At 39.5% G+C, this 21638-nt stretch overlaps 1 protein-coding gene and 1 long non-coding RNA gene across 2 annotated transcripts in view; both read left to right on the forward strand.

Annotated features, from left to right (window-relative positions):
• Positions 1-21638, forward strand: part of Lrba (LPS responsive beige-like anchor protein) — a 417455-nt gene that overhangs the window by 16016 nt on the left and 379801 nt on the right. The gene's annotated exons all lie outside the window — the stretch shown is intronic.
• LOC125341543 lies at positions 11208-20519 on the forward strand. The gene is made up of 3 exons (XR_007209004.1): positions 11208-11218; positions 12061-12068; positions 18711-20519. It is a non-coding gene; the product is annotated as an uncharacterized LOC125341543 (long non-coding RNA).

Below are 21638 nucleotides of genomic sequence, written 5' to 3' on the forward strand. Positions count from 1 at the left end.
TAGCACTAGTTTTGGGGGGATAGCTTCTCACTGTGGTACCCTAGCTGGCTTGGAATTTGTGATCCTCCTACCTCTGCTTCCCAAGTGCTTGTATTATAGGTAGGTATTGTCATGGTTGGCTGTTCTATGGACTTTAATTTGTGGATACAGTTTGATGCTTGGTTAAAAGTGTATTATTCCTCCTGAGTGGAATGATGTTTACTTCTGTCATGCTCCTTTACCTTCCAGTTCATAATTTTTTGAAACTAGTTTGTTATTAATTTATTGTGCCAGTCCGGTCTTGGACTCAGTGCCTGATCATCTCCCTTAGCTTTTTTTCCCCTCGAGGCTGGTACTCTACCACTTGATCCACACCTGCACTTTCAGCTTTTTGCTGGCTAATTAGAGATAAGAGTCTTGGATTTGTCTGTTCAGATGGCTTTGAACTGTGATTTTTAGATCTCAGTTCTGTTAGTAGCTAGTATTACATTTGCCACTAGTGGCTGGCAAATGTGTTCTTGAATTTGATTAGCACATATATATATATATATATATATATATATATTTTTTTTTGGCCAGTCCTGGGCCTTGGACTCAGGGCCTGAGCACTGTCCCTGGCTTCCTTTTGCTCAAGGCTAGCACTCTGCCACTTGAGGCACAGCACCACTTCTGGCCATTTTCTGTATATGTGGTGCTGGGGAATCGAACCCAGGGCCTCATGTATATGAGGCAAGCTCTCTTGCCACTAGGCCATATCCCCAGCCCCACGATTAGCACATATTTTATTGAGGACTTTTATATTTGTGTTCACAAAGAATGTTTTTTTTTTTCAAACTGGAAACAATGACTTCTTAGAATGACTTTAAAAGCATTTTTTCCTTTTTCTACTCTATAGAATAGTTTGAAGAACATTGACGTTCTTAAACAGTCTGGTAGAAATTAGCTATGGCCCTGGGATATAATGATCTCATAAATCCAGTTAAAAACACTATATCACTAATAACAATAGCAAAGAGAGGGACTATACTAAAATAGGATAAACTGAAACATTAAGAATTCATAAAGGTAAAGTTAATTCTGTAAATTAATAAAATGACAGGGAAAGTGTAAAAAGCAATCAAAAAGGGAGGAAGAAGCCAGGCGCTGGTGGATTACTCTGTAATCCTAGCTACTCAGGAGGCTGGGGGCTGAGATCTGAGGATTGTGGTTCTAAGCCAGCCCTGGTAGGAAAGCATGTGAGACTTTTATCTCCAGTAAATTCAGAAAAGCTGGAAATGATGCTGTGGTTCAAGTGGTAGAGCTCTAGCCTTGAGTATAATGAGGACTAGGGACAGTGCCCAGGCCCTGAGTTCAAGCCCCACGACTGGGGAAAAACAAAAAACAAAAAACAAAAAAAAAAAAAAAAAAGGAAGGAAGAAAAATCTGACAGAATGAAAAAGAAAAAAAGAGAGATTAAGAGTTAAAAGTTGGGGCTGGGAATATGGCCTAGTGGTAGAGTGCTTGCTTCGTATACACAATGCCCTGGGTTTGATTTCTCACCACCACATATAAAGAAAAAACCAGAAGTGGCTCAAGTGGTAGAATGCTGACCTTAAGCACAAAGAAGCCAGGGACAGTGTTCAGGCCTTGAGTTCAAGCTCCAGGACTGGCAAATAAAACAAAACACCCCTCCCCCCAAAGCAAAAACTCAAACAATCAAACATCATCAGTACTTCTGTGAATCTTGAGTTCTAAGAATGTATACATATTGCTTGTTTATTAGTATAGGAGCTTAAATAAATAGAAAAAAAAGAGTTAAAAGTTGGATGCTGGTGGTTTGTTTAATGCCTATAATTATAGCTACTTAGGAGGCTGAAATCTCAGGATCCTAGCCCAGGCAGGAAAGTCCATGGCACTCATATCTCCAATTCCCTACCCCCCAAAATGGTGAAGTGGAGTTGTAACTTAAGTGGTAAAACTAACCTTGATCACAAAAGCTCAGGGACAGCACCCAGACCCTGAGTACAAAACCTGGGATGCCTCCCCCTCCCCCAAAGAAACTGTAAAAGGTGGCTCAGATTTGCTTAACCTCTCAATAGTAGAGAGATTAAGTCAGGAGGATTGTGAGTTTCATGCCAGCCTGAGCTGCACAGTGAGTAGGAAGCCAGCCTGAAGAACAAAACAGTACAACAAAGCGTAACAGCAACAACAAAATAGTGAGAAAGAAAAGTCAAGTGAAAAAGAATTCCTCCTAATTAAGGTGCTTGGATCAGAGATGCCTCTTTTGAGGTCCTCTTAATGCTGAAATCTGCTTGGGCTGGTGATGTGTAGTGTTCACCTGCTGTAATTCCTCAGGTCCCACCTCAGGTTGGTGCTCTACTGTAGGATGAGCCCTCCCTTGGTTTCCTGCTGTGCTGGTTCAGGCTAACAGAACTGTATTTACATCAGCTTTTTAAAATGTGTACCTGGAGCTACCATTAAGCCCCAGGGAGCTTTGGTGGTATGTAGACTGACTGCTAGGAGCTGCTTGTTCTAGATGCCTGAGGGTATCCTGAATGCCTTGGGGAGTCTGGGAAACAAAAAGTTCTGGTAGAAGAGGTGAGGGAGCTGCAGAGTGGAGCAGTATTCCCACTATTCTTCACTATCTTCAATCTTCCCATGTTTTGCAGTAAGCCCCTTGAGACTAGGTCGGTGACTAGTTTAGGAGTTGGGAATAGAGGGTCTGTGGATCACTGTGTCTCCACAGCCTCTGCTCTGTGGGTTGGCCTCAGTGGCTGTGATAGACACTCTTTCTCCATGAGTGTGAGAAGTGGGCATCTCTTGGCCCATCACTTTATCAGAGCGTCTCCAGGCACCCCGAGTTTTGACTGTTTGATGCTCTTTGATCCTCAGAGCAGTTTGATCTCTTACGATAGGTTCCTTCTCAAGATGGCTCCTGATAATAGCATCCTGAGATGATGATAGCATCCTGAGCGGTGGTTCAAGGTACAGCGACTTTCATCTCCAGAAGAGTTACTTTAAGGCCAAATCCCTGTGTGGATTTCTCAGTTGTAAGAACCATGAGTTTTTTCTGTGGCCATGATCTTTGACCTGTTGACATGCTTGGGGTTGGTCACCCTCCCAGAGCTTACCTGTGTAAACTCTGCCATGCCTCTGGAGTTGGAATTGCCAAGTGCTGTATACTTTTCTCTTGAGTTACCGTTCTTCATGCATTTAGATTCCCTATCGCCTCTCCATTCCCTGTTCCTCTTTTACACTTGGGATATAGTTTCTCCTTACTGCTTGGAGTCTTACTCACAGAGCCATAGTCCAATACCTTGACCCAAGCATAACCCTTCTTTTATATGAAATTGTTTTTATTCATTCATGTATGTAGATAGGAAAAAGTTTACAACTACCTATTGTAGCATTTCTTAGTGCCATTTGTATTAAGTACTTCTTAGTGTAAGGTCATCCAATAGGGTGCTACTCTGGAACACAATTATACACACATAAAATATAAATTACTATTACATTGATTTTTATTTAACCAAAAAATAAAGCCATAAAGTACAATGTAACTTTTTTTTTTTTTTTCAGTTATGGGGCTTGAACTTGGCCTGGGCTCTGTCCCTGAGCTTTTTTGCACAAGGCTAGTGCTTTACCACTTGGAGCCCCAGTGCCACTTCGGGTTTTCTGGTGGTTAATTGGAGATAAGAGTCTCACAGACTTTCCTACCTAGGCTGGCCTTGAACCACTATCTTCAGATCTCAGGTTCCTGAATAGCTAGGATTATAGTCATGCGCCACTGAAAACTATTTCTCCTTATTTTCCTTTAGCCAGACATTTGGGGATGAGGATGCTCTTGGCCTGAGCTTCCCTATGTGGTTTTCCCTGTTACACCAACTTGCCTCTTACAGCTGTGCTGTCTTGGTTCTAAGCCTGTCTGCCTGCATGAGCTCCATGAAGACTTCTCCAGTCTGACAGGCTTGTGCTTTCTGTCTCCCTGTCTCTCCAATGCCCAGCATCACCTAATCTTGTTTCTTTAAATACCAGATTTTTAAATATGAAACAATTTAGCCATATTTCAAATAACCACTGTATTAGCATTTATATTTCTTCTATTATTTTAATCATAAATGGTCTCTAGAGTTATTATATTAAGTAATGTAACTTCTCTTTTGCCAGATACCTGATTAAAGAAAACTTTTGAAGTCTTTAATCAGATTTTTTTTGGTAGTATTTAAGATTGCTTTCAGTCTAAAATAGACCTCTCAGTGGATCACAATAGCTCAACAGCTATGTATATATGATCATATAAGACAAGGATAAGCAAACTCTATAGTTGATGTTATATTTAAAGTTCTAGGTGAATTTCCTTTGGTGTTTGCCACGTGGCTACTGTATATGATTTTGGTACACTGGGTATTGTATATATGCCTACCTGATCTAGGGAAGGGAAAGAAAAGCGAGGGTGTAAGACATCACAAGAAATGTACTCACTGCTCTATTATGTAACTGTACCCCTTTTGCACAACACCTTGTCAACAAAATTTAATAAAAAAAAGAAGAAAATCTGTCAGATGTATTGGGCAGAGGGGGGAGTGGGAGGCAGAAATTCAGGTAGAGGAGTAGAGGAGAAAAGTTCCAGTTTGGGTCAGTTATGCTAATTAAATGACACAAATGACTGAAAAAAAAAAAAGATTGCTTGCAAGTGCTATATACTACTTGAGCCATGGCTCAATTCTCTAATTTCTTTCTATAGGACTGATTTTACTTCTTGCTTTTGCAGGTTATCAAGTACTCTTTTATTCCTCAGTTGTCAAAAATTATATATGTATATATAACAAACTTACACTTTATCACATATATGTGATATATATTATACACACATACAGCAAACTTACAGTTTTAACCATTGATTAAGTATACAGTGATACTGTTAGTGACAGTGTGACTTATGGTTGATTGTGTAACTATCACCGTTCTGGATCTCCCCATCTCTTTCTCCAGTCCCTGGCCCTGACATTTATTTTCTGTCTCTGTGTAATCTTTTTATTCAGAGAATTATTATTTTTATTTATTTATTTTTTTGGCCAGTCCTGGGCCTTGGACTCAGGGCCTGAGCACTGTCCCTGGCTTCTTCCCGCTCAAGGCTAGCACTCCGCCACTTGAGCCACAGCGCCGCTTCTGGCCGTTTTCTGTATATGTGGTGCTGGGGAATCGAACCTAGGGCCTCGTGTATCCGAGACAGGCACTCTTGCCACTAGGCTATATCCCCAGCCCCAGAGAATTATTTTTGATACTGATGAAAATACAAAATGAGAATAAAGTTAGCTGGGACTCCAATGATTCACACCTGCAGTGATAGCTTTGTGAAAGTTGGGAGTGGAAGGACTGAGGCTTGAGGCCAGCCTGGACAGAAATATTTGTGAAACTCCTTAAAAAAAAAAAAAAAAAAAGTTGTTTGTGGTGTTTGAACTCAGGGGCATGGGCCTGAGTCTCATGAGGACTTTTCTGCCCAGGCTGGCTTTGACTCACTGGCCTCAGATCTCAGCTTCCTGAGTAAATAGGATTACAGGCATGAGCTACCAGCGCCCAGCTGTGAGACTCTTTCTTCTCAACCCATAGTTGGGAGTGGTGGCGCACATATGTTATCCTAGTTACTTGGGAGGCTGAGATCAAGGAAACTCTGGCAGCCTAGGCAGAAAGTCAAGATTCCATCTCAGTGAAAGAAGTTGGGCTTAGTGGCATGCCCCTTTCATTCTAACTACAGTAGGAAGCTCAAGGAAGTAATCCCAGTCCTTGTGTGCACCTGGGCAGGAAGTTCTCACTTATTTTTAACAGGTCAAAAGGCTGGAGGCATGGCTCAATGACAGAGTTGTGTCTATTAAGAACAAAGCCCTGGGTTCAAACTCCACAACTGTCTGTCTCTCCCTCTCTCCCCTTCCCCCAAATGTAATGCTATAGATTTTAGTATTTTACACTTTAGAAGAGCATAAATTAGGAGGATAGATTAAACAATACTGGATGAGTTTATCATGAATTATTTGTAACTGACATGGAGGTATCACCTGTGCAATAGTGCCATTTTAGTTCTGAATCTACATTTTGATAACTGAGCAGATACATTGGGAAAAAAATTTAATCTGAATGTTCACTGAATTCACACTTGGTGGTACTAAGTTGGAATGGAAAATTTTAAATGAAATGGAAAAATCATCAGAGTGGATAATTCCTGGGAAAGCATTTCTTACACAATTCTCCTCACTGACTACAGTTCTGCGCGTCATTTGTGTAAATGCGTACATCACAGTGAGGGTACTCAGGTTCTTTCCCAGCTTGGTGGTTCGCCTGAGTTCTTCCATTACATTATAGTCTCCTGAGTCATTTGGTTTTGCTGATAAGAATTGCCCTACATTCTGTGGCTTGTTTTCTTTGTGTCCTTTGTAGTCCTTTATTTGACCCAACTTTGTGGACTTTCTGTAGTTCTTTGGAAAAGTGGAAATGTTCTGGTGAAAATTAGGAAGGCAACATTTTTATTTTCTGTTGGCAAATAAACATGAAATAAAAAATTTATTATATATTAAGAAGGATTTCTCTGACAGTCAAATTATGGTGTTATGTTTGAATCCCAGTTATATCACATTCTTTACCATTTTTTGTTTTTTTGATTTTTTTTTTCCTTGAGGTGGTAGAGGCAGAATTTACTTCTGCTTGCTTTTATCCTTTATTAGCATTTATTTTGGATGTTTATCTGTAGTTATCCAGGCAGTTATCTAATCAAATTAATGAGTACTTTTGGGTTCCTACACCTGGAATTTTTCAGTTTTTACCTTTTGCACTTGTAAAGCCGATTTTAAACATTACGTATTTTATTCAAGCTGTATTTTGACTTCCTTATAGTACACATGCTGGACTGTGATTTAAGAAACAGTTGATAACTCAAATCCCAAATTGCTAGAAGAAAGATTGATAATGCTGAGTGTCTTAGACCTCCAAATACACTTAAAATATTGGGCATGGTAGATTTTTTTTTTTTTTTTTGCCAGTCCTGGGGCCTGGACTCAGGGCCTGAGCACTGTCCCTGGCTTCTTTTTGCTCAAGGCTAGCACTCTGCCACTTGAGCCACAGCCCCACTCCTGGGCCATTTTCTGTATATGTGGTGCTGGGGAATGGAACCCAGGGCCTCATGTATACCAGGCAAGCACTCTTGCCACTAGGCCATATCCCCAGCCCCGGATCTCTTATGTTTTAAAAGCTTGTTTTTGGCTGAGGAAATCTGACTTACTCCTTGTTTGTTTTTTGCCATTCCTGGGGCTTGAACTCAGGGCCTGAGCACTGTCCCTGGCTTCTTTTTGCTCAAGGCTAGCACTCTGCCACTTGAGCCACAGCGCCACTTCTGGCCGTTTTCTGTATATGTGGTGCTGGAGAATTGAACCCAGGGCTTCATGCATACGAGGCAAGCACTCTACCATTAGGCCATATCCCTAGCCTCCTGACTTACTCTTTTAAATAGTTGTTATTGTTAAGATGTATAGAAGGATTACCATTTTGTAATATGTTTTTGTCTGTCCACTTATTTTTTAATTAACTATGTTGTCAGTTACAAGGTGAATCATTTTATGTACAACCAAGAAAACATTTTTAAATAGTTAAGCTGCTTTCTTACCACTTAGTAAAACATTGCTACTCTGGAGGCTGAGAACTGAGGAGTGGTTCAAAGCCAGCCTAGAGAAGAAAGTCTGTGAGACTTTATCTCCAATTAACTACCAAAAAGAGGGAAGTACTAGTGTGGCTTAAGTGGAAGAGTGTCAGCTAAATGAGAGCTAGAAGGCCTGGGTTTAAGCCTCAATACCAGCACAAAAACAAAATGCAAAATAAGGAACAAAAACTTTGTTTTTGTGTTGGTCCCGAGGCACTCACTGTCCCTGAGCTTTTTGCTCTAGGCTAGCACTCTCCCACTTGAGCCACAGCACCACTTCCAGCTTTTTCTATATATGTGGTGCTGAGGAATCGAACCCAGGGCTTCATGTATACGAGGCAAGCACTCTTGCCACTAGGCCATATTCCCAGTCCCTTGATTTTTATCTTCAAATAGTGGTACAGAAAGGTTTCAATTTAACATGTCCATTTATATGTACAGTGCATTTGATCAGTGTCACCCCTTCCATCATGTTCCTTAAAGATTATATCATTTAAAATAATTGATTAATAATATTTTGTGGTACATCATAGCTTTTAAATGATAGGGGATTGAACTGGGCCCCCATAAATAGTTCAGACTTACAGTCCTATTCAAGAGGCTGAGAACTGAGGATTACACTTTGAAGCTGGCTTGGGCAGGAAAGTCAGCAAAGATTCTTATCTCCAATTAAACACCAAAAAGCTGGAAGTGGACCCGTGACTCAGTGGTAAAGTGCTGGACAAAAAGCTCAGGTACAGTGCCCAGGCCTTGAGTTCAAACCTGGGGACTGCCACACACCCACAGAAGGATAGGGGCTTGAATTACTCTGTTACAGATACTGGTAGATGTGTATTGTACTCTGTGTGTGTGTGTGTGTGTGTGTGTGTGTGTGTGAGAGAGAGAGAGAGAGAGAGAGAGAGAGAGAGAGAGAGAGAGAGAGAGAGAGAGATGATCTTGCTGTATGTCCTAGGCTCACCTTAAACTTATTTTTTTTTTTTTTTTTTTTTTTTGGCCAGTCCTGGGCCTTGGACTCTGGGCCTGAGCACTGTCCCTGGCTTCTTCCCGCTCAAGGCTAGCACTATGCCACTTGAGCCACAGCGCCACTTCTGGCCGTTTTCTGTATATGTGGTGCTGGGGAATCGAACCTAGGGCCTCGTGTATCCGAGGCAGGCACTCTTGCCACTAGGCTATATCCCCAGCCCTCACCTTAAACTTATGATATTCAAGCTGCAGCTTGAAAGTTTTTACTGAAAGAATTTACTAAACAAGTTTGTGCTGCAAAATGAATTAACCCACATAGAGAGACTTCAAGTAACACATGGAATCTCATACATTACAGCATCAGGGCAAAGTTCAGAATCTTGTCATGTACCTTGGGTCCAGGTGTGCTCAAGATTCTTGGTGCAGTTCTGTTTTTTTTTTTGGCCAGTCCTGGGGCTTGGACTCAGGGCCTGAGCACTGTCCCTGGCTTCTTTTTGCTCAAGGCTAGCACTCTGCCGCTTGAGCCACAGCGCCACTTCTGGCCATTTTCTGTATATGTGGTGCTGGGGAATCGAACCTAGGACCTCATGCATATGAGGCAAGCGCTCTTGCCACTAGGCTATATCCCCAGCCCTTGGGTGCAGTTCTGCATGCAAAGGATCTTGTGGATCTGGTGCTGCAGTCCTATGACATACCATTGTGTACCAGCGTTGAATATGTCCTGCATCACATTGCTATTCTAAAAGGAAAATGCACAAGGACGCCACTGGTCTCCAGTAGTTCTGAGATCTAAAGGTTCACTGGTTACATCTCAAGCTGGGAATAACTTACCATGGTTCTTGGCTCTGCCATTAGAGTAGCCTTCTTTTATTCCCCTCCCTCCTATCACCATCTCCCACCTGAGAGTTAAAGTGGACAAGCCTGCAAGTTTCTGCATATATACTTACTCTTAGTTTTAAACTAGATTTTATTTATTAAGATTGTTGTTTTTTTTTAGGTTCACAGAAAAATTCTACTACCAGCACCCCCCGCCCCCGAATGGTACATTTGTTCCTGTTCCTACTCTGACACATGATGATCACCTAAGTTCCTGGTGTACACTCTGCTTCACTCCCGATGACACACATTCTAGGGTTTGGGCAGATATGTAATGATAGGCGTTTATCATTACAGTATCACATCCATAGTTTCACTGCCCTGAAATGCCTCTGCTCCTTGTTCATCCCCCTGCTCCCTAGCAACCACTGATCATCTCACTGTCTTCTGAGTTTTACCTTTTCTAGGATTTCTTATATTTGGATCCATGTAGAATGTAGCCTGTCAAGCTAGCTTCTTTCATTTAATAGAATATATTTGCATTTCTTAAATGTCTTTTTGTGACTCAATAGATCATTTTCCCTTTTTTTTAAATTAAGGGAACTAAGTAATAGCCTACCTGGTAAAAAGTCACATGCATATTTTAGAAATCTTTTTATCTTATGTATTATTATATAGTTACTAGGACAAAATTATTAGTAGTTTGTACTCTATGTTGTATATAAATTGCTGATTTTTATCGCTTACCTTCTTTTGAAATAGTAGTATAGAGCAAGAATATCAGATTTGATCAGACAATTATTGAAAAATTTTTTGCATGAAAATTTTTGTCCTTTAATTTGCTACTTTCAGCAGTATAAAAAGACTTGTTCAAACTGCTAACTTACGGAAAGTGAGTCTATGTAATCTGAACCAAGGGAGAATGTGACACTGAAGTGCTTTAGAGAGGGTATGTTTCTGTTGGATGAAATTTCAGGTAGGAAGTAACTGTATTGTTTGGTATCAGGTAGTCAGTTTACTACATTTCACTTTAACTTTTTATTTTATGTGTGGAGACAGAGGAGCTAGCAAAGATGCCTCGAGTCCTAGAAAGTACTTGTTTTTGATTAAGTGGAAAATGGTTTTACTTTTAAGTTTGCAACATTAGAGGAAATGTGAAAGTTTTTTTTTAACTGCATTTTTTTTTTACTTTAAAAAAGAAAGCCGATTTATTTGGCTGAATATTGTGCTTTGAAGGTAACTGAAATATGTATGGTGGGTATACATCAAAAGTTTTTCAAGAATCTCTGCAAGAAATAAACATGTTGTATATTTAGTGAAGGTTAAAAGTTAGTAGTTCACAAAAATTGAATCCAATTTTGATGCGATTAATGTTTAAATATAGGCATTTTAAGATAAGAAATTAACCAATCCTCATATAAACAAATTTCACTATAAACTAAGTTGGAAATATTAAACAGAATAAATGTATAACTAAAGGGAAAATGACCTTGAAACTACTTCTTTTGAAACTACTTCTTAGATTAAGAAATAGAATTTTCCTAAGTATCTTAGAGTCCATTTACAACTCTCTTTCCTCCAATTATGATCTCTTAGCTTTTGTGATAATTCCTTCCCTTTATAGTACAGCATCTAAGAATATATCTTTAGTCCATAATTTAACATTGTTTAATATTTTAATGTGTTTTAAGTCTCAGATCAGTTTATCTGTTGAATAGCCTGAACCTTTTGGCCTTTAGTTTTCCAGTCTTAGTTTTTATGGTTGCATTTCCTTGACGTAGTTAAACATGTTCCTCTGTTCTCTGTAATTCTTCCATTTTGATAGCAGAAGTAGAGGCTGTCAGATTCAGCCTTTCCATACCTGTGGTGAGCCTCTAGATGGTGCTGTGTTCTTTCATCAGGAGGCAATTTTGAAGCACTATCTGTCGTGTAACCTGCTGTGGATGCTCCCTTTCTAGACTCATTATTCCTCTGGAATCTGAAAAGTTGTTTTATATCTATCTATATCTATATCTATATCTATATCCATATCTATATCTACATCTATGGCATATATAGATATATAAATAGCTGTGTGTGTGTGTCTGTGTGTGTAGTGTTAACTAGGATATTTCCATGAAGAGATGGTTTTCTCTCTTGTATTTTTTTTTTTTTTCTTGGCCGGTCCTGGGCCTTGGACTCAGGGCCTGAGCACACTGTCCTTGGCTTCTTTTTGCTCAAGGCTAGCACTCTGCCACCTGAGCCACAGCTCCACTTCTGGCCATTTTCTATATATGTGGTGCTGGGGAATCAAACCATGTATATGAGGCTGGGGAATCAAATCATGTATATGAGGCAAGCACTCTTGCCACTATGCCATATTCCTAGCCCCTCTCTCCTGTATTTGGTTACCTAGTGGCATAGTTACCATTGGACACTTCCATGACCATCAGGGTAAGTGCTTAGTTCCTTCCCTTTATTTATTAGTTTTCAAAATAATAGATATTTTCCTTCTTAAAATCCTTAATCCTCTAGTGGAGACCATTTAGTTGTTATTTAAATTTTGAAACATTATGAATGAAATATGCATTTGATTACAGTTGGTACTTAAAAAAATACAATTTTAGCTCGGCACCAGTACCTCATGCCTGTAATCCCAGCTACTCAGGTGGCTAAGATCTGAGAATCACCGTTCAAAGCCAGCCTGGACAGGAAAGTCCATGAGACTCTCAAATTAACCACCAGAAAGCCAGAAGTGATGCTGTGGCTCAAGTGGTAGAGTGCTAGCCTTGAGTGCAAAAGCTCAGGGGCCAACAAAAAAAAAATAATTTTATTGTTATAATTAAGGTGTTGTACAGAGGGGTTATCATTTCATAAGTAAGGTAATGAGTACATTTCTTTTTGGAAAATGTCACCTTTTCCTTCGCTTTTTATTGAACTTTAAATTGCTTTATATTTGGCCCATAGGGTCTTATTCAGGTTGGTTCCTGAATCTTTTTGTTACAATCCTACTTGTCTTGATTATATTCCTATTATTTTGTATGATAAGATGTTTCAGGTTCACCTTTTCAGTTTTATCTCTAGACCTTGAATAGCTATTAATTTTTGCAAGAATCCCTGAATTTCTCTAGTCAGAAGTAGTATTTTGAGATCATATTCCAGGCACTGGACATTCTTATAACTGCTGCACTAGAACCACACACACACACACACACATACACACACACACACATCACATCACATATTTATGCTTTGCAGTGTGGGTTTGTGTGTATATATGTAATATGCATATAATTTATACACATGTATATGAGGATAAAATACCTTATTAGGTCATAGTGATACTTTCATTAAATATGATGTCAATTGTGAGATTTTTGGGGATGCTTTTTATCAGGAATTTTCTTCTACTTCTAGCTTATGTGTTTTTAGCATGAAAAAGTATTAGATTTTACAAATGCTTTTTTTGTGTGTTTATTGAGGTAATCCCTTTTTTCTTTCTGGACTATTCATATGGTATGTCATTTATTAATTTTTGGACGTTAAATCAAATTTGTATTTCTGCAATAAATTCCTTCAGGTCATGCTGTAAAATTACTTTTATATGTTGATGGATTTGTTTTCAAAGTTTTTTGAGAATTTTTGTTTTCATATTTATAGGAAATACTGGTCTGTGGTTTTCTTCTTTGTGATAACTTTATATACTATAATAGTAATATTGATCTCAGAATGTGGTGAGAGTGCTCTCTTCAGTGTTTTGGAAGAGTTTGTGATGAGTTGTATTAATGTATCTTTCAATGATTTGTAGAATTCACCAGTGAAACCATCTGGGCTTTTCCTTGTGGGTTGACCCAATTTTAATGTGGTTAGCATATTACTTTGTAAGTTAGAATATTCCAGACAGATTTGATTGTAATAATCATGTGTAACCCAGTTAGAGAGAATGCATTTTTTAGGAGTAGGCATAGCATGTGTTAATGCTCAAGTGATGTGAACTTTGCTTACCTAAAAACCATTGAGTTGACTGGGAATGTGGCTTAGTGGTAGAGTGCTTGCCTAGCATGCATGAAGGTCTGGGGTGAATTCCTCAGTACCACATAAGCAGAAAAAGCTGGAATTGGCACTCTGGCTCAAGTGGTAGAGTGCTAGCTTGAGCAAAAAGAAGCTCAGGGACAGTGACTAGCCTGAGTTCAAGCCCCAGGACTGGCCAAAAAACCCCCAAAAGCCAAAAAACCATTGAGTGACATTATCTAAAAAGAAATGTACTATTTGCTCGACTTATGTAACCCCTGTATATATCACCTTTATAATAAAAATAAAAATAAAATCATTGGGAAGCAATGGAAGAAGACAGCATGAGGGTTGTGAGGAAAGTGAGAGGGCAGAAAATAGAGCAGGAACAGTGGGCAGATGGCAGATGGACCCAGACTCAGGGTACAGAATATTGATGAAGGAAATGAGATTGAGAGGAGGCTGGGAGCTTTTCCAGTAGAATAAGGTCTCTTCTTTGAGGGGAAGACAGATTCACAGTAAGATATGGATACATAATGTCAAGACACGTATACTCCAAAGAAAGGGTATGCGGACATCAGGAATTAGAGACAGATGTGGAGAGCTAGGAGTTATGTGGTGTAATGGGGAGAGAAACAGAATGAAAGAAGGGAGACTTAAAGACAGTATAAGATTTACACAGAGATAGGCAGAAGCAAAGAGATAGGCTTTGGAGGGAGACAGATACAGAAACACACACAAACTCCCATTCAGATGGATGAAGAACATGGGAATTTGAGCAGGAGATCTAATCAATTTACAAAAACTGATTGAGAAGAATCATGTATGATGTTGACAGACCCTTTACTGGTTTGAAGTTTTAAGTTGCTTTATATGTTTTTATGGCTTTTCCTTTAAGGTTGCATCTCACTAGGTAGCTCAGTTTGGCCTTAAATTTGTGATCTTTCTAGCTCAACCTCCCAGATCCTTGGATTGCAGCACTACTGCCAAGCTAGTTGTTTTATTATTTTAAAGCAATACACATTTTTTGAAAAATGTACAAAATAAAAATTAAAGATCAGTCTACTTTGAGGTAGCCATTGCTAACAGTTTATTGTGAACCATCTAGAAACACACACCTGGCTGTGTTTGGGAAAACTGTGGGAGTATCTTTGGCTTTATCAATGATTTGGGGTTAGGTGTAGACCATTAGTTTTCTGGGGTAGGGATGCTAAGAGCTCTTCAAGGAAATACATTTACAAACAGCAACGTATTGTGAATTGTGTTCTTTTGAACTTAAACTTTAAGTTCATTTTCTGTGTCAACAAAAAACTACTTTTGAGTATTTTTAATATATACCGATTTTTCCCCCCAGGCTCTAAGTAGGCTTTTTAATAAAAGAAATAAAGGAAATGTGTACTTTGTTTTATTGGATTTTTGTCAAGAATTAAAAAAATCATTTCTTGGGCTGTGGGCGTAGAAGTATAGAGTGCCTTCTTAGTAACTGCTAGGCCTTAAGAACTGTCCCCCCTAAATCCTGTTTTTTTGGAACTTGATAGTATATGAGTGTCTAATATACCCTGAATTACTTTGTGTTGAAGTTGTCATGTACACTGATAAGAGATTTTCTACAGACATAGAGGAGCTAACTACTTTTTTCTTTCTTTTTTAAAAAATTTAATTAATTAATTAATTTATTGCCAATCTTGGGCCTTGGACTCAGGGCCTGAGCACTGTCCCTGGCTTCTTTTTGCTCAAGGCTAGCACTCTGCCACTTGAGTACAGCTCCACTCCTGGCCGTCTTCTGTATATGTGGTGCTGGGGAATTAAACCCAGGGCTTCATGTATATGAGGCAAGCACTCTTTGCCACTAGGCCATATCCCCAGCCCTCTTTCTTTTCTTTTTCAGTGCTAGGGTTTTGAACTCAGGGACTGGATGCTTTCCTTGAGCTTTTTTGCTCAAGGCTGATTCTCTACCACTTGAACCACAGTTCCACTTTTGACTTTTTGGTGGTTAATTGGGGATAAGAGTCTCAGGGACTTTCCTGCCGGGGCTGGCTTTGCATCTTAATTCTCACATCTCAGCCTCCCAAGTAGCTAGGATTACATGTGTGTGTGAGCCTTTGGCGTCTGGCCTGGTTCAACTTTTTACTAGTTATTTTGGAATTGGAGTCTTCTGTACTTTGCTGCCTTGGCTGATCACAAAGTGGGATCTTCCAGATCTCAGCCTCCTGAGTAGCTAGGCATGAGCCACTGGCACCTAGCAGATGTTGTTCTTTATGTTTTCATTTCTGATTGTGTTTCTTGTGCTGCTGGGAATTGAACCTCATGTACAGTTGCCACTGAGTTAGACCCTTAGCTCCAGATTATCTATCACCTATCCATGTATCTATGTATCTAATTATTTTTTACTAGCGTACGTTGGTTATACAAGGGGGATTCATTACAGCATTTCCACACATATGTGCAATTTATTTTAGTCAGTCTCATTCCTTTTATTAATCTCCCTACTCCCCCACCCTCCACCCCCCTGCTTTTTTGTGCCAGTCTTGGGGTTTGAACTCAGGGCCTTGACACTGAGCTTTTTTACCCAAAGCTAGTGCTCTCTCACTTGAGCCACAGCTCTACTTCCAGCTTTTTGGTGATTAAGTAGAGATAAGAGTCTCAAAGACTTTTTTGCCTGGGCTATCTTTGAACAATAGTCTTCAGATCTCAGCCTTCTGAGTTAGGATTACAGGTATCAGCCACCAGTGCCCGACTCTTTCCCCATTTCTTTCTTTCTCTCTCTCTCTCTCTTTTTTTTTTTTTTTTAAATCCGTGGTGGGGCTTTAAGTCAGCCTGGGCACTATCTCTGAGCCTCTTTGTGCTCAAGGCTAGCACTCTACCATGAGGGGTTAATTTGGGCTAATAGTCTTACAGGGACTTTTCTGCCTGTGCTGGCTTCAAACTGTGATCCTCAGATCTCAGAGTCCTTAGTAGCTAGGATTACAGACGTGAGCCACTGGCTCCCAGCTTCTTTCTCCATTTCTTAATTTCCATAGGTTTCATTATTTTGTTTTCATATATGCAAATAAAATTTTATCCCAAGATTTTTTTTTTTGCCAGTTCTAGGGCCTGAACTCAGGGGCCTGAGTGCTGTCACTGAGCTTTTTTCCCCTCAATGTTAGCACTTTACCAGTTGAGCCACAGCTCTACTTCAGACTTTTTTTTTTGTGATTAATTGGAGATAAGAGTCTTACAGATTTTCATGCCCAGCCTGGCTTTGAACTGTGATCCTGAGATCTCAGCCTCTTGAGTAGTTTATTTTAATTAAATTTTATTGACAAGGCAATGTACAAAGAGTGGTACAGTTACATAATAAGGTAGTGAGTACATTTCTTGTCTTATTTGTTACACCCTCCCTCATTTTTCTTTCCCTTCCCTAGTTCAGATAAGCATATATACAATATCCAGTGAACCAAAATCCTATATGATGACCACAGGGGGTACGCCAAAGGAACTTGAGTAGTTTATCTTATAGGCATGAGCCCTGCTTCCAATTTCTGGCTTATTTAAACAACAAAATTTAGCCAAAGTAGGAATGCTTTTTTTTTTTTTTTTGCAGACTAGAAGAGTGTTACAAAATGTTTTTCTTTTGTGAAAAGGCTTTCCACTCAACAGACTGTTAAAATCTATGGATAAAAAATGAAATGCTTTGACAAATAATTGCTACAATACATAATCCAGCTACTTCTTTGCTTTTGTAGTTAATCTCTAATTTTTCATTTGTAAGAGATAGTACCTTAAGGAGCAGACTAGAGCACCAAGAACAGCCCGGTGGGCCAGGGGACTGCTGTATCTGGAGCTTGGAGTCAGGGAGTTGATGTTACTAGGATGTCCTTCCTTCATTCATGGTGCTCATGGGTTTTCTGTCTACATCCCACAGAAAGCATCTACTGGAAGCCTTCAACCATTTTCTTTCTAGCACCTGGCCCAAAGGTCAAAAACCCTACTTTTCTAATTCCCAATTAAAAGAAAAGTTCTTGGTAGTGATTTTTATTGAACTGACTGGGCTCACAGGCCCACTACTGGACGACTCACGGTGACAGGGAGAATGGGACGCGAATGTGCCGAGCTTGGCTGAAGTGACCTTTCAGTGGCCTGGGTCTGAGTACTGTGACTTTATTCACAGATGAATGCCATGAATAGATTGGGATGAAAGAGCAAGTACAATACAGAGAAAAACATAGGTGTTGCAAAGGACATTTTATTATTATTAACACTTTCACATTTGGTAAATTTCCTTATATCAGAATTCTGTTATGAAATTATTGTAAAGATGTAAAGGTCCATATTTTGTGAGAGGCAACAGATTTTTTTTCATGAGTTTTCTCATTTCTCTTGATAGGGTTTTAAATTATAAAGTTATGCCATAAAATTTAAAATAGTTTGGGATGGAGGGAGTGGTAATACAGTAGTTAGCATGTGTTAAAATGATCAGGATTAAATTGTATCTGATGTTATGGTTTTAAAGTTATAAACACAATCAAGCTTACACTGAAAGAATTGATTTTTGTCTGGAGTGTATGACAGTTTGTTATCTTCCTCATATCCTATGGTGTTTAAGTAAACATAACCCAAGTTCAGTGGACTTGTGACTAGTTGTCAACAGTGACATATTTCTGATTTTTAAAATATGTCACTGCTATAAATCACTACTTTGCTAGATTGAACTGCAATCTATTAAAGAACATGGCAGTATTTACTGTAGATAAATGCAAATTTAAAAAGGTTCTGTGTATGAAGGTTTAAATGATTTATTAGCCTTCAGTGCCGGCATGAATCTGAACTTATGTAATGGATTTAGAAAATTTCATTTCCCGTTTGAAGGTTCAAATTTGCATATTTATCCTATAATGCAAGTATCAGAGCTCAGTCAATAGAATACATAGTTAAACTTTATGTGATATCGATAGATACTTGGTCTTTTTGATGTATTATATTTTGCAAACCTATTTTAGGCATAGTGGCAAAATATACTAACTTTCAATTTTTACTGGGTAGTGGAAGAGAAAATCAAAGCAAGAATCTGAATCTGGGGTTGTAATCTCTAGCTGATTTTAGAATTTGTGTTCTGATGAATTTCCTTGCCTTTGAATTTGGTTCTTTTTACCAGTTTGAGTTCTTCTCAGTTAATAAGGCTTTTCCTTTTATTGGTAAATAATCAGCAGAACAATGAGCCCCGTGACAAATCCCTCTTCCTCTCCTTTTTTTTTTTTTTTTTGAGATAGAGTATCACTGTGTTGTTCAGCATGGCCTGGAACTCCTGGGCTCAGACCAGCCTCCTAAGTATTGGGATTATAGGCCTGAGACACCATGCTTGTTCTACCTAGCTTGTATAAATCAAATGTTTTGTTTCCAGACAGTTGTAGATTAGCATATGATTGAAGAAATTATACAGATAAATCCCTTGTATTCTTTCTTTCTTTTCTTCTAGTGGGGAAAATCTTAAACTATGTAATTTGACATCAGTACAATCAAGTTACAGAAAATGCCTCATAGTTACGTAGGAATCCCTCATTATAGCCACATCCACTTTCCTCTTGCTGTGTCCCATCAGAAGCCCTGACAACCATCACTGTGTTTATTTCTATAATTTTGTCAGCTCAAGAATTTTGTGAATGGGATCATATAGGTTTCAGGATTTTTCAGCTAGTTTAATACTCTGGAGATTTGTTGAAATGATTCCTTTTGATGGTTGTGTAATGTGGTATAGTTGCACTTTAGCTCAACCATTTCACTGTTGAAGGTCATCTGGGATCTTTCCATCTTCTGGAGGCCACTAATAAAGCTGCTACCAGCATTTGTTTTTGTGTGAATGTAAGTTTTCATTTCTCTGGGAAAAGTGCCAGGAACTCATTTCACATGTTCGGTTTTTACGATAAATTGTCAAACTGTGTTCTACAGTGGCTATGTGGTTTGCATTCCCACCAGGACAGGGAAGTGGTTTCGTTTATCCAAGTGCTCACCACTAGTTGATGTCACTGGTTGTTTCACTTCTCTTTCTTCCCTTAGGCATTCTGAGCCTTGTGTGGTGACATCTCATTGTGTTTTAATTTGAATTTCCCTAGTGGCTAATGTTGTTGAAGTTTTTTCAGGTGTTTATTTGTTATTTATATAACCTCTTCAATAAATATCTGCTTGTGTCTTTTACTTATTTTCAGAGTGGGTTGCTGTATTTAACTATTGAGTTTGAGAGTTCTTTTTGTATTTTAAGTATTTGTTTTGTCATGTATGTGGTTTGCAAATACTTTCTCCTAGCCTGTAGTTTGTCATTTCATTTTTGGTGAGTAAAAGTTTTTAATTTTGATAAAGCCCAGTTTGTCAGTTTTTTCTGTGGAGCCTGCTTCTTAACTCTTCGCCTAACCCAAGTTGTAAAAATTTCCTGTGTGTGTATGTATATAACTTATAAATATAATATGTTATACATAATGTTATATATATATAGAAACTAGAAGTTTTATATTTATATTTACATTCCTGGTCCAGATTTAGTTTTGTATAAATTCTGATACATGTTTTCCTGTGGGTGTATCTAATTACTCCAGCACCAGGTGCTGAAAGACTCCTTCCTCCCTTGCACTGGTGTGTGCACCTTTGTCAAAACTCACTTGGGCATATTTGTTTGGTTCTATTTCTGAATTCTCTATTCGGTTTCATTGATTTATGTGTCTGTCCTCCTGCCAGTTCCTCACAGTGTTGATTACTGTAGCTGTGTAATAAGTGATTCCTCCCACTGGATCTTTTTCAAGATTGTTTTTGCTGTTCTAGTTCCTTTGCTTTTTTCCATATAAATCCTAATATTTTCTGTGCCTGCGAAAATCTTTCTGTGTTTTTGATCGACAGTGCTAGATCTGTATGTGTCAGTTTGGGGAAAGTTGATTGTACTACAAATGTCAGTTTGTGCATTTAGGTCTGCTTTTATTTCTTTCATCATCATATTACGTTTTTTTTTTTTAAACATCTTTCTGTGCATGTTTTCTTAAATATAACTATCATACACATTTAGCAATTGTAAAAGTTGCTGTATTTAAAATTCCATTGTCCATATGTTCATTGCTAGTATATAGAAATATTGTCTTGTTACCCCTGTGACAAGGTCAGTTCTTAACTGAGTAAATACTTTGTTTCTCCATGAGAAACAACAGTCCATAGGATTTTCTTTCCCTTTTTACATTACTGGGAATTAACATAAGGATTTTTCCGTACTGTCTTTGCTTTGTTTTCTGCTCTGTAAAATGTATTGAGGGACATAAAATTGGAGTTAAGTATTTGTTCATACATGTACTAGAATTTGCCAGTTTATACATGTACTGGGACATGCTCAGACTCTGAGCCGCAGCCCACTTCTGGGTTCGAGGCTCCTCCCAGCCAACGTCCTTCTGTCCTTCCGTCCCTCCGTCCTTTCTTCTGTCCTTCCTGGGCTCAGAGAGTGTCCAACAGTGGGCTGGGAGGTGCCGAGAAAGTAAGGAGCCAGGAGGTGCCTCGTGGAGCTGAGCAGTGCCCGGGTACCTCTCAGGCCTGAGGGGAGCCCGAGCCTGCGGATGGAGGAGGCCTGAGCCCGCACGAGCGGCCCAGGGAAGCCCAAGTCTGGGCCTGCAGAGAATGGAGGCTGGAGCGGCCTAGCTCTGGGACCGAAGGGAGGAGAGGCCTGCAGAGCTGAGGCCTGCTGCGAGCGGCTGGAGAGGAGCAGAGGGGAGCAGAGAGGAGCGGAGAAGAGCCTGAGGCCTGCTGAGGAGCCTGGAGCCTGAGGCCTGTGGGAACGTCCGAAGCCTGGTGCCTGTGGATGCCAGAGCGGACGCAGAGAGCCGAGCAGAGGCCCGTGGAGAGCGGAGGCCCAAGGAGAGCCATGTGGAAAGTGGAGTTCCTCAGAGAGGGGAGAGGCCTATGGACAGGAGAAGCCCATGGAAAGGAAGAAAGGAAAGAAACTCACCCCCCTGGAGGCTGCAATGGCTCCTAGCTCTGGGGCAGCCCGGGGCAAGGAAGATGCAAGCTTACTAATAAAACTCATTTGTCACCTTTAACAGTGCTCCATGGATTTTCTCCCAGAATACAACACAGGACTGCCACACACACAAAAAAATACGCATCACTATTTAAAATAAAATCATCACTATTTTCTTTTTTTCCTTCTCTAAGTAGTCCCTGCATTTGGTTCATGTTTTGTGTCTGTCAGCCTGTGGCTTTGATATTTGTGAGTTTTTCATCT

Source organism: Perognathus longimembris, chromosome 24, assembly GCF_023159225.1.
Source record: "Perognathus longimembris pacificus isolate PPM17 chromosome 24, ASM2315922v1, whole genome shotgun sequence".
NCBI lineage: Eukaryota > Metazoa > Chordata > Mammalia > Rodentia > Heteromyidae > Perognathus > Perognathus longimembris.